Source organism: Carcharhinus amblyrhynchos, chromosome X (genome assembly GCF_965287045.1).
Source record: "Carcharhinus amblyrhynchos chromosome X, sCarAmb.v2.hapA, whole genome shotgun sequence".
In the NCBI taxonomy this organism is placed as follows: domain Eukaryota; kingdom Metazoa; phylum Chordata; class Chondrichthyes; order Carcharhiniformes; family Carcharhinidae; genus Carcharhinus; species Carcharhinus amblyrhynchos.
Window position 1 is genome coordinate 6,140,911 of NC_137359.1, and position 12,913 is coordinate 6,153,823.

At 45.0% G+C, this 12,913-nt stretch overlaps 1 protein-coding gene across 3 annotated transcripts in view; it reads right to left on the minus strand.

The window, feature by feature from the left end:
* The window catches only part of LOC145361848 (beta-1,4 N-acetylgalactosaminyltransferase 1-like), a 112,132-nt gene extending 104,719 nt beyond the window's left edge, over positions 1 to 7,413 (minus strand). For all 3 annotated transcript variants that reach the window (XM_080217821.1, XM_080217820.1, XM_080217819.1), the window contains exons 1-2: positions 7,304 to 7,413; positions 7,022 to 7,166 (exon numbers count right to left, since the gene is read on the minus strand). The gene's annotated coding sequence lies outside the window, so the exon portion shown is untranslated. The remainder of the gene's footprint in view (positions 1 to 7,021; positions 7,167 to 7,303) is intronic.
* Between the last annotated feature and the right edge of the window lie 5,500 nt (positions 7,414 to 12,913).

Below are 12,913 nucleotides of genomic sequence, written 5' to 3' on the forward strand. Positions count from 1 at the left end.
CTGTTTCAGGTTTGGCCTCATCTGCAGAAGTAATCACTTTTGTAAACACTGAAGTGAGGGACTTATCCTTGACTGACTCCCTCGACCCTCCCTTCAATTATCCCACCTCATGTCAAACAACTGTCTATTGAACTGTTTTTTTTAATATTTGGGATTCTCTCCTCACGCCTTTCTTAACCCCTTCCCATAGTTTCTCTTTCTCTTCTAACTAACTGTTTTGTTACATGATTATATCTATATGCAAGCTTATTCAAGTTTAATTTACTTTTGAATCTCTTTATTCATTCATGGAATTTAGAAGCACGGAATAACTCGCCTTTTCAAACCACACTAAAGAAAGTCTACAATGTCATTTACTCACTCTTTACCGAATCCACCTATCAATTTGCACTGTCAGGTACCAAGTTATCATCCAACAGTAGCCAATCCACTCCTTATCTTTCTAAACTCTACCCTCTTCCAATCTGGCGCACTTGTGGTTGTATGAACTGGTTTGTTTTTTGTAAATGTTATAACTGCTAGGCAGTCACCCACAGTTAAACATTAAACTGCTAAGTCACAACTAAAACTCTTCTTTTGCAAGCATAAGAGTACAGGAATGAGATCGAGAATCTGGTGAACTGGTGCGGCGACAATATCTCTCCCTCAATGTCCACAAAACGAAGGAGATTGTCATTGACTTCAGGAAGTGTAAAGGAGAACATGTCCCTGTCTACATCAACGGGGATGGAGTAGAAAGGATTGAGAGCTTCAGGTTTTTAGGTGTCCAGATCACCAACGACCTGTCCTGGTCCCCCTCACGCCGACACTATAGTTAAGAAAGCCCCACCAACGCCTCTACTTTCTCAGAAGACTAAGGAAATTTGGCATGTCTGCTACGACTCTCACCAACTTTTACAGATGCCCCATAGAAAGCATTCTTTCTGGTTGTATCACAGCTTGGTCTGGGCTCCTGCTCTGCCCAAGACTGCAAGGAACTACAAAGGGTTGTGAATGTAGCCCAATCCATCACACAAACCAGCCTCCCATCCGTTGACTCTGTCTACACTTCCCACTGCCTCGGGGAAAAGCAGCCGGCACAATCAAGGACCCCACACACCCCGGACATTCTCTCTTCCACCTTCTTCTGTCGGGAAAAAGATACAAAAGTCTGAGGCCACGTACCGACCAACTCCAGAACAGCTTCTTCCCTGCTGCTGTCAGACTTTTGAATGGACCTACCTTGTATTAAGCTGATCTTTCTCTACACCCTCGCTATGACTGTAACACTACATTCTGCATCCTCTCCTTTCCTTCTCTATGAACAGTAGCACACAAGAAACAATACTTTTCACTGTGTGTTAATACATGTGACAATAACAAATCAAATCAAATAACAGATTGCTCAGGGAAGCAGTCCAGGAGATATTTGTTCCTTCCCTGTCCTGATCAATAAATGGGTAATTTAAATCTCCAACAACAATTTTGTTAGTCCTACTCATCTCCCTGAATGGCTTTTCCTCCTATCTGCTTCAAGATAGGGTGGCACAGTGATTAACACTGCTGCCTCACAGCACCAGGGACCCGGGCTCGATTCCCGGCTTGGGTCACTGTCTGTGCGGAATCTGCAGGTTCTCCCCGTGTCTGCGTGGGTTTCCTCCCACAGTCCAAAGATGTGCAGGTCAGGTTGACTGGCCATGCTAAATTGACCCTTAGTGTCCAGGGATGTACGTTAAAAAGGATTAGCAGGGTAAATATGTGGGGTTTCAGGGATAGGGGCTGAATGGGATTGTTGTCGGTGCAGACTCGATGGGCCAAATGGCCTCCTTCTGCATTGTAGGGTTTCCTGTGAAGAAGACAGCCAGCATCCTGGTGCCTCAGAAAAAGCAGGCAGCGTGTTTTAATGACTATCGGCCGGTGGCTCTGTCATCCATCATTATGAAGTGCTTTGAAAGGTTAGTCATGGCACAAATCATTTCCAGCCTCCCGGACTACCTGGATCCACTACAGTTTGCCAACCGCTGCAACAGGTCCACAGCAGACACCATCTCCCTGGCCCTGCACTCAACCCTGGAATACCCAGACAATAAGAACACCTATATCCTATTTATTGACTGCAGTTCAGCTTTCAACACCGTTATTTCCACAAAATGCATCTCCAACCTCCGTGGTGTGAGCCTCGGCTCCTCCCTGGATTCTGAACTTCCTAACTCACAGACCACAATCAGTAAGGATCGGCAACAACATCTCCTCCACAATCATCCTCAACACCAGTGCCCCACAGGGCTGTGTTCTCACCCCCTACTATACTCCTTATACACCCATGACTGTGCGGCCAAATTCCCCTCCAATTCGATTTTCGGGTTTGCTGATGACATCACCGTATTGGGTCGGATCTCAAACAATGACAGAGTTACAGGAATGAGATAGAGAATCTGGTGAACTGGTGCGGTGACAATAATCTCTCCCTCAATGTCAACAAAACAAAGGAGATTGTCATCGAGTTCAGGAAGCGTAAAGGAGAACATGCCCCTGTCTACATCAACGGGGATGGAGTAGAGATGCTCGAAAGCTTCAAGTTTTTAGGTGTCCAGATCACCAACAACCTGTCCTGGTCCCCCCCACGCTGACACTATAGTTAAGAAAGCCCCACCAACGCCTCTGCTTTCTCAGAAGACTAAGGAAATTTGGCATGTCCGCTACGACTTTCACCAACTTTTACAGATGCCCCATAGAAAGCATTCTTTCTGGTTGTATCACAGCTTGGTATGGGCTCCTGCTCTGCCCAAGACCGCAAGGAACTACAAAGGGTTGTGAATGTAGCCCAATCCATCAGCCTCCCATCCATTGACTCTGTCTACACTTCCTCGGGAAAAAGCAGACAAATGTAATTAAGGACTCCACACACCCTGGACATTCTCTCTTCCACCTTCTTCTGTTGGGAAAAAGATACAAGAGTCTGAGGTCACGTACCGACCGACTCAAGAACAGCTTCTTCCCTGCTGCTGTCTGACTTTTGAATGGTCCTATCATATATTAAGCTGATCCTTCTCTACACCCTGCATGTAACTGCAACACTATATCCTGCACCCTCTCCCCTATGTACTCTATAAATGGCATGTTCATAGTGTGCAAGAAACAATATTTTTCACAGTGTCTCAATTTGTTGATAAGGCCACACCTGGGGTATTGTGTGTAGTTTTGGTCTCCTTATCTGAGGAAGGATGTCCTTGCTATAGACGGAATGCAGTGAAGGTTTACCAGGCTGATTCCTGGGATGGCAGGTCTGTCATATGAGGAGAGTCTATATCAGTTAGGATTATATTCACTGGAGTTTAGAAGAGTGAGAGGGGATCTCATAGAAACTTATAAAATTCTAACAGGGTTAGACAGGGTAGATTCAGAAAGAATGTTCCCGATGGTGGGGGGAATCCAGAACTAGGGGGTTATAGTTTGAGGATAAGGGGTAAACCTTTTAGGACTGAGGTGAGGAGAAATGTCTTCACCCAGAGGGTGGGGAATGTGTGGAATTCACTCCCACAGAAAGTAGTTGAGGCCAAAACGTTGTGAGATTTCAGGAAGAAATTAGATATCACTCTTGGGGCTAAAGGGATCGAGGGATATGGGGGGAAGGGGGGGGGATCAGGATATTGAATTGGATGATCAGCCATGATGATAATGAATGGCAGAGCAGGATTGAAGGGCTGAGTGGCCTCCTCCTGCTTCTAGTTTCTATGTGACAAAATAAATCAAATCAAATCCTCAGTGAGTGAGTCTGTGGTAAATCCTACAATTAATTCTTATATTTGTTTTCTAACCTTACTCACGCTGGAAGCAGCTGTTTCCTCTTTTACCAAAGTTTCAGGATTAGCCTCGGCTCGGCGGACAGTGTTCCTGCCTCAGTGGGTTCAGGGTTCAGGTCCAACTCCAGCAGCTTGGAGCACACAAAGCGTGGACACAACTCCAGCACAGCGTGAAGGAAATGCGGCATTGTCTGAGATGCCATCTTTAAGATGCGGTCCGTCAGCATTTTGAATGGCGGGGGGAGCGCTCCCCCGTGCCATGGCCAATACCTCTCTCAATCAACGTCAACCTCAAATCTCATTTGCTGTGCAGACAAGCCACAAGGTTCAGCACAGGAATTATTAACATCGTAAACATAAATTCCTGCTCGAGAGAGCTTCACAAACCGCTCTTTCACCAACATTGCAACACTGACTATACTTACTTCACTGGCTGCAAGTGCTTTGGGGCATCCCAAGGACGTGAAAGGGGCTACATAAATGCAAGCCTTCCTTATGCTGCTCCTCGTCTCTCACCCACTCTGTCCCATTTTGCACAGTGCTTAGCGCTGCTGCCTCACAGCGCCAGAGATCCGGGTTCGATTCCCGGCTCGGGTCACTGTCTGTGTGGAGTCTGCACGTTCTCCCCGTATCTGCGTGGGTTTCCTCCGGGTGCTCCGGTTTCCTTCCACAGTCCGAAAGATGTCTGGTTAGGGTGCACTGGCCACACTAAATTGTCCCTCAGCGTACCCAAATACGAGTGTGGCAATTTGGGGATTTTCACAGTGACTTCATTGCAGTGTTAGTGTAAACCTACTTGTGACACTGACAAACCTTAAAACTATTACTAAAGTATTTACCCCACAAATCTCCCTGACACTAAGAGACAATTTAGCATGGCCAATCCAGCTAACCAACACATCTTTGGACACTAAGGGACAATTTAGCATGGCCAATCCATCTAACCTACATGTCTTTGGGCACTAAGGGACAATTTAGCATGGCCAATCCACCTAACCTACACATCTTTGGGCACTAAGGGACAATTTAGCATGGCCAATCCACCTAACCTACACATCTTTGGACACTAAGGGACAATTTAGCATGGCCAATCCACCCTAACCTACACATCTTTGGGCACTAAGGGACAATTTAGCATGGCCAATCCACCTAACCTACACATCTTTGGGCACTAAGGGACAATTTAGCATGGCCAATCCACCTAACCAACACATCTTTGGACACTAAGGGACAATTTAGCATGGCCAATCCATCTAACCTACACGTCTTTGGGCACTAAGGGACAATTTAGCACGGCCAATCCACCTAACCAACACATCTTTGGACACTAAGGGACAATTTAGCATGGCCAATCCACCCTAACCTACACATCTTTGGACACTAAGGGACAATTTAGCACGGCCAATCCACCCTAACCTACACATCTTTGGACACTAAGGGGCAATTTAGCATGGCCAATCCACCCTAACCTACACATCTTTGGACACTAAGGGGCAATTTAGCATGGCCAATCCACCCTAACCTACACATCTTTGGACACTAAGGGACAATTTAGCACGGCCAATCCACCCTAACCTACACATCTTTGGACTGTAAGAGGAAACCGGAGCACCTGGAGGAAACCACACAGACACAGAATGTGTAAACTCCACACAGACAGTGAAGAGGCAGGAATTGAACCCGGGTCCCTGGCACTGTGAGGCAGTAGTGCTAACCACTTTGCCGCCCACAGATCTCTGCACTTTTCAAATGCCAGCATCTCAAGCATCCCCAATTTTAATTAATCCACACAAAAACAGAAAATGCTGGACAAACTTGGCAGGTCTGGCAGCATCTATGGAGGCAGAAAGAGGCTATTCAGCCCATCGAGCCTGCACTGTCGACAGTCCCAACCTGGCCCTATCCCCGTAACCACATGTTTTTACCCTACTAATTCCCTTGACTAAGGGGCAATTTAGCACGGCCAGTCCACCTAACCTACACATCTTTGGACACTAAGGGACAATTTAGCATGGCCAATCCACCCTAACCTACACATCTTTGGACACTAAGGGGCAATTTAGCATGGCCAATCCACCCTAACCTGCACATCTTTGGACACTAAGGGACAATTTAGCATGGCCAATCCACCCTAACCTACACATCTTTGGACACTAAGGGGCAATTTAGCATGGCCAATCCACCCTAACCTACACATCTTTGGACACTAAGGGACAATTTAGCATGGCCAATCCACCCTAACCTGCACATCTTTGGACACTAAGGGGCAATTTAGCATGGCCAATCCATCTAATCTACACATCTTTGGACACTAAGGGACAATTTAGCATGGCCAATCCATCTAATCTACACATCTTTGGACACTAAGGGACAATTTACCATGGCCAATCCATCTAACCTACACATCTTTGGACACTAAAGGACAATTTAGCATGGCCAGTCCACCTGACAAATACATCTTTGGGCTGTGGGAGGAAATCTGGAGGAAACCCACGCAGACACGGGGAGAACATGCAGACTCCACACAGGCAGTGACCCAAGCCAGGAATCGAACCTGGTTCCCTGGCGCTGTGGGGCAGCAGTGCTCGCTGCTGTGCCATCCACAAGATCTCTGCACTCTTCCAATTCCAACATCTGGAGGGTCCCCAATTTTAATTAATCCACATGAAAACAAAGTGCTGGAAAATCTCAGCGGGTCTGACAGCATGTGTGGAGAGAGAACCGAGCCAACGTTTCGAGTCTGGATGACCCTCCGTCAGAGATATTTCGGTGTCAAATTCTCCTGTGACACATTAAAAAGGTGCTGTTTAAATGCAAATATCGTTGGAGGGAGCTAGGGATTCCCCCCGCCCCAGAGAGAAGCTTTTGACTATTTGCAGTTCCGGGCCAGTGTCAAATTCCAGCAAACAGCCTTAATGCAAATCACAAGAATCTCTAACTTCCCATTCTCAACATGCAAGCCATCATGTCACCACGTGATGATATTGCAGTCCACTCCCCCCCCCTTCCAAATAAAAAAAACATGATTAATTTAAATATTGAGAAATCTGAGCTGTGCCAGAATTTTAAATAATCATATCTATCTAAATAAGCAATGAAGACACAGGACGCAACCCGAACCGGTGAGAAATCTACACACACACACACACACACACACACTGCAGTGCAATTTCACAATAGATTACAAATCACATAAAGAACATTTGGGATGAAGGTTGTGTGGACAGATTGTCACTTACCTTTCCAGAATCACTGAATGAAATGTCCAGTACTGGGATTTATCCCTCCCCACCTCTGAAGATTATGGCCATACGTGCATCAAAAAGAAAATAGTCGAATGCGTGGAATTCTTTTTTTTGTTAAATTCCCACCGTACAAATCATTCTGCAAGACACAGGGAAAAAAAATAACAACGCCAGAAAGGGGGCGGATTTCCTTCTCCAGAAAGATGGCATTTAAAAAAGGAAAAAGGGGAGGGGGGGCTGTTTACAATCTGCTGGCGAACGCAAGACTTGTCCTACCTGTTAGGTATTTACATGCATCCTGTTTTTGTGGGAATAGATGGATGCGTTCCACATTCTGATATCTGCACCGCTTCCCTGGTCAATGGTAGAGCGCCTTGCTTGCCGAGACCTCGAATTCACTCCCTCCAGTGGGATGGCTGCAGAACAGCAGAGGAACCAGGGTGGGAGGAGAGAGAGAGAGAGAGGAATGCACCCATGCAGCCCAATAATACGGTACAGGAGAATCCAAACGTCACTTCAAGACTTAAACTCTTATTAATTACCTGACTTTCATGTCATGTTCAAGCAGTCAGCCTCCACAACTTCTTGGGGTAAAGATTTCGGAAGATTCGATATATAGATATGTGGTTAAGCTGTGATCTTTTCCTTCTCCCTCTCTGTGACTGTAACACTACATTCTGCACCCTCTCCTTTCCTTCTCCCCTCTGTACTCTATGAACGGTATGCTTTGTCTGTATAGCGCACAACAAACAATTTTCACTGTATCCCAATACATGGGACAATAATAAATCAAATCAAATATTAAGCTGATCTTTCTCTACACCCTATCTGTAACTGTAACACTACATTCTGCACCCTCTCCTTTCCTTCTCTCTTATGTACTCTATGAACAGTATGCTTTGTCTGTATAGTGTGCAAGAAACAATACTTTTCACTGTATCCCAATACACGTGACAATAATAAATCAAATCAAATATTAAGCTAATCTTTCTCTACACCCTATCTGTGACTGTAACACTACATTCTGCACCCTCTCCTTTCCTTCTCCCCTATGTACTCTATGAACGGTATGCTGTGTGTGTATAGCGCACAACAAACAATTTTCACTGTATCCCAATACATGGGATAATAATAAATCAAATCAAATATTAAGCTGGTCTTTTTCTGCATCCTACCTGTAACTGTAACACTACATTCTGCACCCTCTCCTTTCCTTCTCTCTTATGTACTCTACGAACAGTATGCTTTGTCCGTATAGCGCGCAAGAAACAATACTTTTCACTGTATCCCAATACACGTGACAATAATAAATCAAATCAAATATTAAGCTAATCTTTCTCTACACCCTATCTATGACTGTAACACTACATTCTGCACCCTCTCCTTTCCTTCTCCCCTATGTACTCTAAGAACGGTATGCTCTGTTGGTATAATGCACAAGAAACAATACTTTTCACTGTATCCCAGTGTGTGACAATAATAAATCAAATATTAAGCTGATCTTTCTCTACACCCTATCTAAAAATGTAACACTACATTCTGTACTCTCTCCTTTCCTTCTCCCCTGTGTACTCTATGAATAGTATGCTTTGTCTGTATCGTGCACAAGAAACAATACTTTTCACTGTGTCCCAATATATGTGACAATAATAAATCAAATCAAATATTAAGCTGATCTCTCTCTACACCCGAGCTATGACTGTAACACTATATTCTGCAGCCTCTCCTTTCCTTCTCCCCTATGTACTCTATGAATGGTATGCTTTGTTTGTATAGTGCGCAAGAAACAATACTTTTCACTGTATCCCAATACATGTGACAATAATAAATCAAACTAAATATTAAGCTAATCTTTCTCTACACCCTAGCTATAACTGTAACACTACATTAGGTTAGCTGGATTGGCCATGCTAAATGTGTTTGGGGTGATGGGGAGAGTGTGGGGCAGAGATACAGGCTGGGATTTTACAACATCACTCGGGCGAGGCTTGCAAAATCTTGCCCGAGATGCAGAGTTCCGTTCTGCAAGCCTCGCCCGGCTCGTTTCCAGGACAGGCCTGCCAGTAATCTTCCAGCCAATCCACCTAACCTGCACATCTTTGGACACTAAGGGACAATTTAGCATGGCCAATCCACCTAACCTACACATCTTTGGACACTAAGGGACAATTTAGCATGGCCAATCCACCTAACCTGCATATCTTTGGACACTAAGGGACAATTTAGCACGGCCAATCCACCTAACCTACGCATCTTTGGATACTGAGGGACAATTTAGCATGGCCAATCCACCTAACCTGCACATCTTTGGACACTAAGTGACAATTTAGCATGGCCAATTCACCTAACCTGCACATCTTTGGATACTAAGGGACAACTTAGCATGGCCAATCCACATAACCTGCACATCTTTGGATACTAAGGGACAATTTAGCATGGCCAATCCACCTAACCTGCACATCTTTGGACACTAAGTGACAATTTAGCATGGCCAATCCACCTAACCTGCACATCTTTGGATACTAAGGGACAACTTAGCATGGCCAATCCACCTAACCTACACATCTTTGGACACTAAGGGGCAATTTACCATGGCCAATCCACCTAACCTACACATCTTTGGACACTAAGGGACAATTTAGCATGGCCAATCCACCTGACGTACACATCTTTAGACTGTAGGAGGAAATCCACGCAGATGTGGGGAGAACGTGCAAACTCTACACAGACAGTCATCTGAGTAACTTGATGGGCTGAATGGCCTCATTCTGCACTGTAGGGATTGTATGATTTAAGAAACAATAACAAATTGATTTTCAAGAGTGGAGTGATTGTAGTCAATGCTTTTTACTCCCCGATTCTAATTCCACAATCATGTCAGGATGTTCCCCACACCATGAAAAAGCTTTTGATAGTCTATTTGGTCTCAGTGCAGTCAATGCCAGAAGACACAGATTAAATGTAATTAGCAAAAGATGAGGAGAATTTATTTTTTAAAGTATAAACAGAGTTGCAGTGATATGGAATGCGCTGTCTCAGAGCACAGTGGGGAAGATTCACTGTGAATTGCAGCTGGACTGGACAAAAACAGAATGGTTCCAGTCCAAAAGGAGGACACTCGGCCCGCTGTGTCTATGCTAGCTCTCCAAGGAGCAATTTGCCCATTTGAAGAGGAGAATTTGCAAGACTGTGGGGTAAAGGCAGGCGAAAGCTAGCACAGGCAGAGTGAGCTGAATGGACTCTGTGCCATCTCCAGTTTGATACATTTCTATTATTAGCCCTTTCCTGAGGAAGTTGTATGCAATGAGCGCACTTCCTCCACGCGTCGCGCTAGATTAAAAGCTTTGTCGCTTAAAGTCTTTTCAAGATGCATTGGTCACATAAACCTAAAGATCCTTTGGGGCTTAGACTGGGCCAATGTTGGGAGGATATTTCCGAGCTGTACGTTTCTCAGTGTCCAGATCACCAACAACCTGTCCTGGTCCCCCTACACTAACACTATAGTTAAGAAAGCCTCTACTTTCTCAGGAGGATAGGGAAATTTGACATGTCAGCTATGACTCTCGCCAACTTTTACAGATGCACCATAGAAAGCATTCTTTCTGGTTGTATCACAGCTTGGTCTGGGATCCTGCTCTGCCCAAGACCGCAAGGAACTACAAAGGGTTGTGAATGAAGCCCAATCCATCTGCCTCCCATCCATTGACTCTGTCTACACTTCCCGCTGCCTCAGGAAAAGCAGCCAGCATAATTAAGGACCCCACGCACCCCCGGACATTCTCTCTCGTATTTTTTTCCTGATGGAAGAAGCTTAATGCGAGGTAAGTCTGAGGCCACGTATCAACCAACTCAAGAACAGCTTCTTCCCTGCTGCTGTCAGACTGTTGAATGGACTTACCTCGCATTAAGCTGATCTTTCTCTACACCCTCGCTATGACTGTAACACTACATTCTGCACCCTCTCCTTTCCTTCTCTATGAATGGTATGCTTTGTCTGTATAGCATGCAAGAAACAATACTTTTCACTGTATCCCAATACACGTGACAATAATAAATGAAATCAAATAAAAAACTCATGGGAGAGTGCAGGACCAGAGGACAGAGTTGAAAATTAAGAGGGAGGGGGACTCATTTAAGACAGATTTGAGGAAGAATTTCTTCTCTCACACAATGAATCTTTGGAAATCTTTACCCCAAGAAGCTCTGGAGGCCGAATCCTGGAACATTGTCAAAGTTGAGATCAATAGTTCTTGAATCAGGAGGGGAATTAAGGTTCATCAAGAGAAGGCTGAGTGACTACCTGAGCATCAGATCAACCATGATCTCATTAAATGCTTTACTATTTATATTAATGATCTGGACAAAATAAGTGAATGTAAGGTTTCCGAATTTGCCAACGGTACGAAGATAGGTGGGTGGCACGGTGGCACAGTGGTTGGCACTGCTGCCTCACAGCGCCAGAGACCCGGGTTCAATTCTCGGCTTGGGTCATTGTCTGTGTGGTGGAGTCTGCACGTTCTCCCCATGTCTGCGTGGGTTTTCTCCAGGTGCTCCAGTTTCCTCCCACAGTCCAAAGATGTGCAGGTTGTGTGGATTGGCCATGCTAAATTGCCCCTTAGTGTCCAAAGATGTGTAGGTTAGGTGGATTGGCTAAGCTAAATTGCCCCTTAGTGTCCAAAGATGTGTAGATTAGGTGGATTGGCCATGCTAAATTGCCCCTTAGTGCCCAAAGATGTGTAGGTTAGGTGGATTGGCTATGCTAAATTGCCCCTTAGTGTCCAAAGATGTGTAGGTTAGGTGGATTGGCCAAGCTAAATTGCCCCTTAGTGTCCAAAGATGTGCAGATTAGGTGGATTGGCCAAGCTAAATTGCCCCTTAGTGTCCAAAGATGTGCAGGTTAGGGTGGATTGGCCATGCTAAATTGCCCCTTAGTGTTCAAAGGTGTGTAGATTTGGTGGATCGGCCATGCTAAATTGCCTCTTAGTTTTAGGGGGACTAGCAGGGTAAATATATGGGGCGATGGTTGGATTGTGGTCAGTGCAGACTCGATGGGCCAAATGGCCTCCTTTTGCACTGTAGAAATTCTATGGTTCTAGTCTATAGGTAGAAGAGCAACTTGTGTTGAGGATATTGGAATTCTGAAATGGGATATGGATAGATTGGGGGACTGGGTGAAAATGGAGTTTAATGTGGATGAGTGTGAGGTCATGATTGGGGTAGGAGGAATCAAAAGGTAGATTATTATCTAAATGGAGGCAGAATGCGGGTGAATGAAGTGCAGAGGGATCTGGATGTTCTAGTGTATGAATCACAGTAAGCTGGCAGGTAGGTCAACAAGTAGTTAAGAAGACAAACAGCATTTTGGCCTTTATTGTAAAAGGATTGGAGTTTAACAATATGTAAGTTTTGTTGCAATTGTACAGGGTGTTGTTGAGGCATCACCAGGAATACCGCATACAGTTTTGGTCCCCTTACCATAAAAAGAATGCAGCAACATTGGAGATAATCCAAAGAAAACTCACCAGCCCAATTCCTGCGATGAGAGGGTTGTCCTATTATGAGAGACTCAATTGTCTGGGTTTGTATGGGTGTTTCGGAGGGGGTGACTTTATTCAAACATATAAGATCCTGAGGGGGCTTAACAGGGTAGATGGTGAGACGCTTTCACTAATGGGAGAGCCTTGAACAAGGGACATAGCTACACGATAAAGAACCGGTCATTTAAAACTGAGATATGTAGAAATTTCTTCTCGCAGAACGTGGTGAATCTCTGGAATTCTCTGAATTTAGCATGACCAACCCACCTAACGCAGACATCTTCGGACACTAAGGGACAATTTAGCATGGCCAACCCACCTAACGCAGACATCTTCGGACACTAAGGGA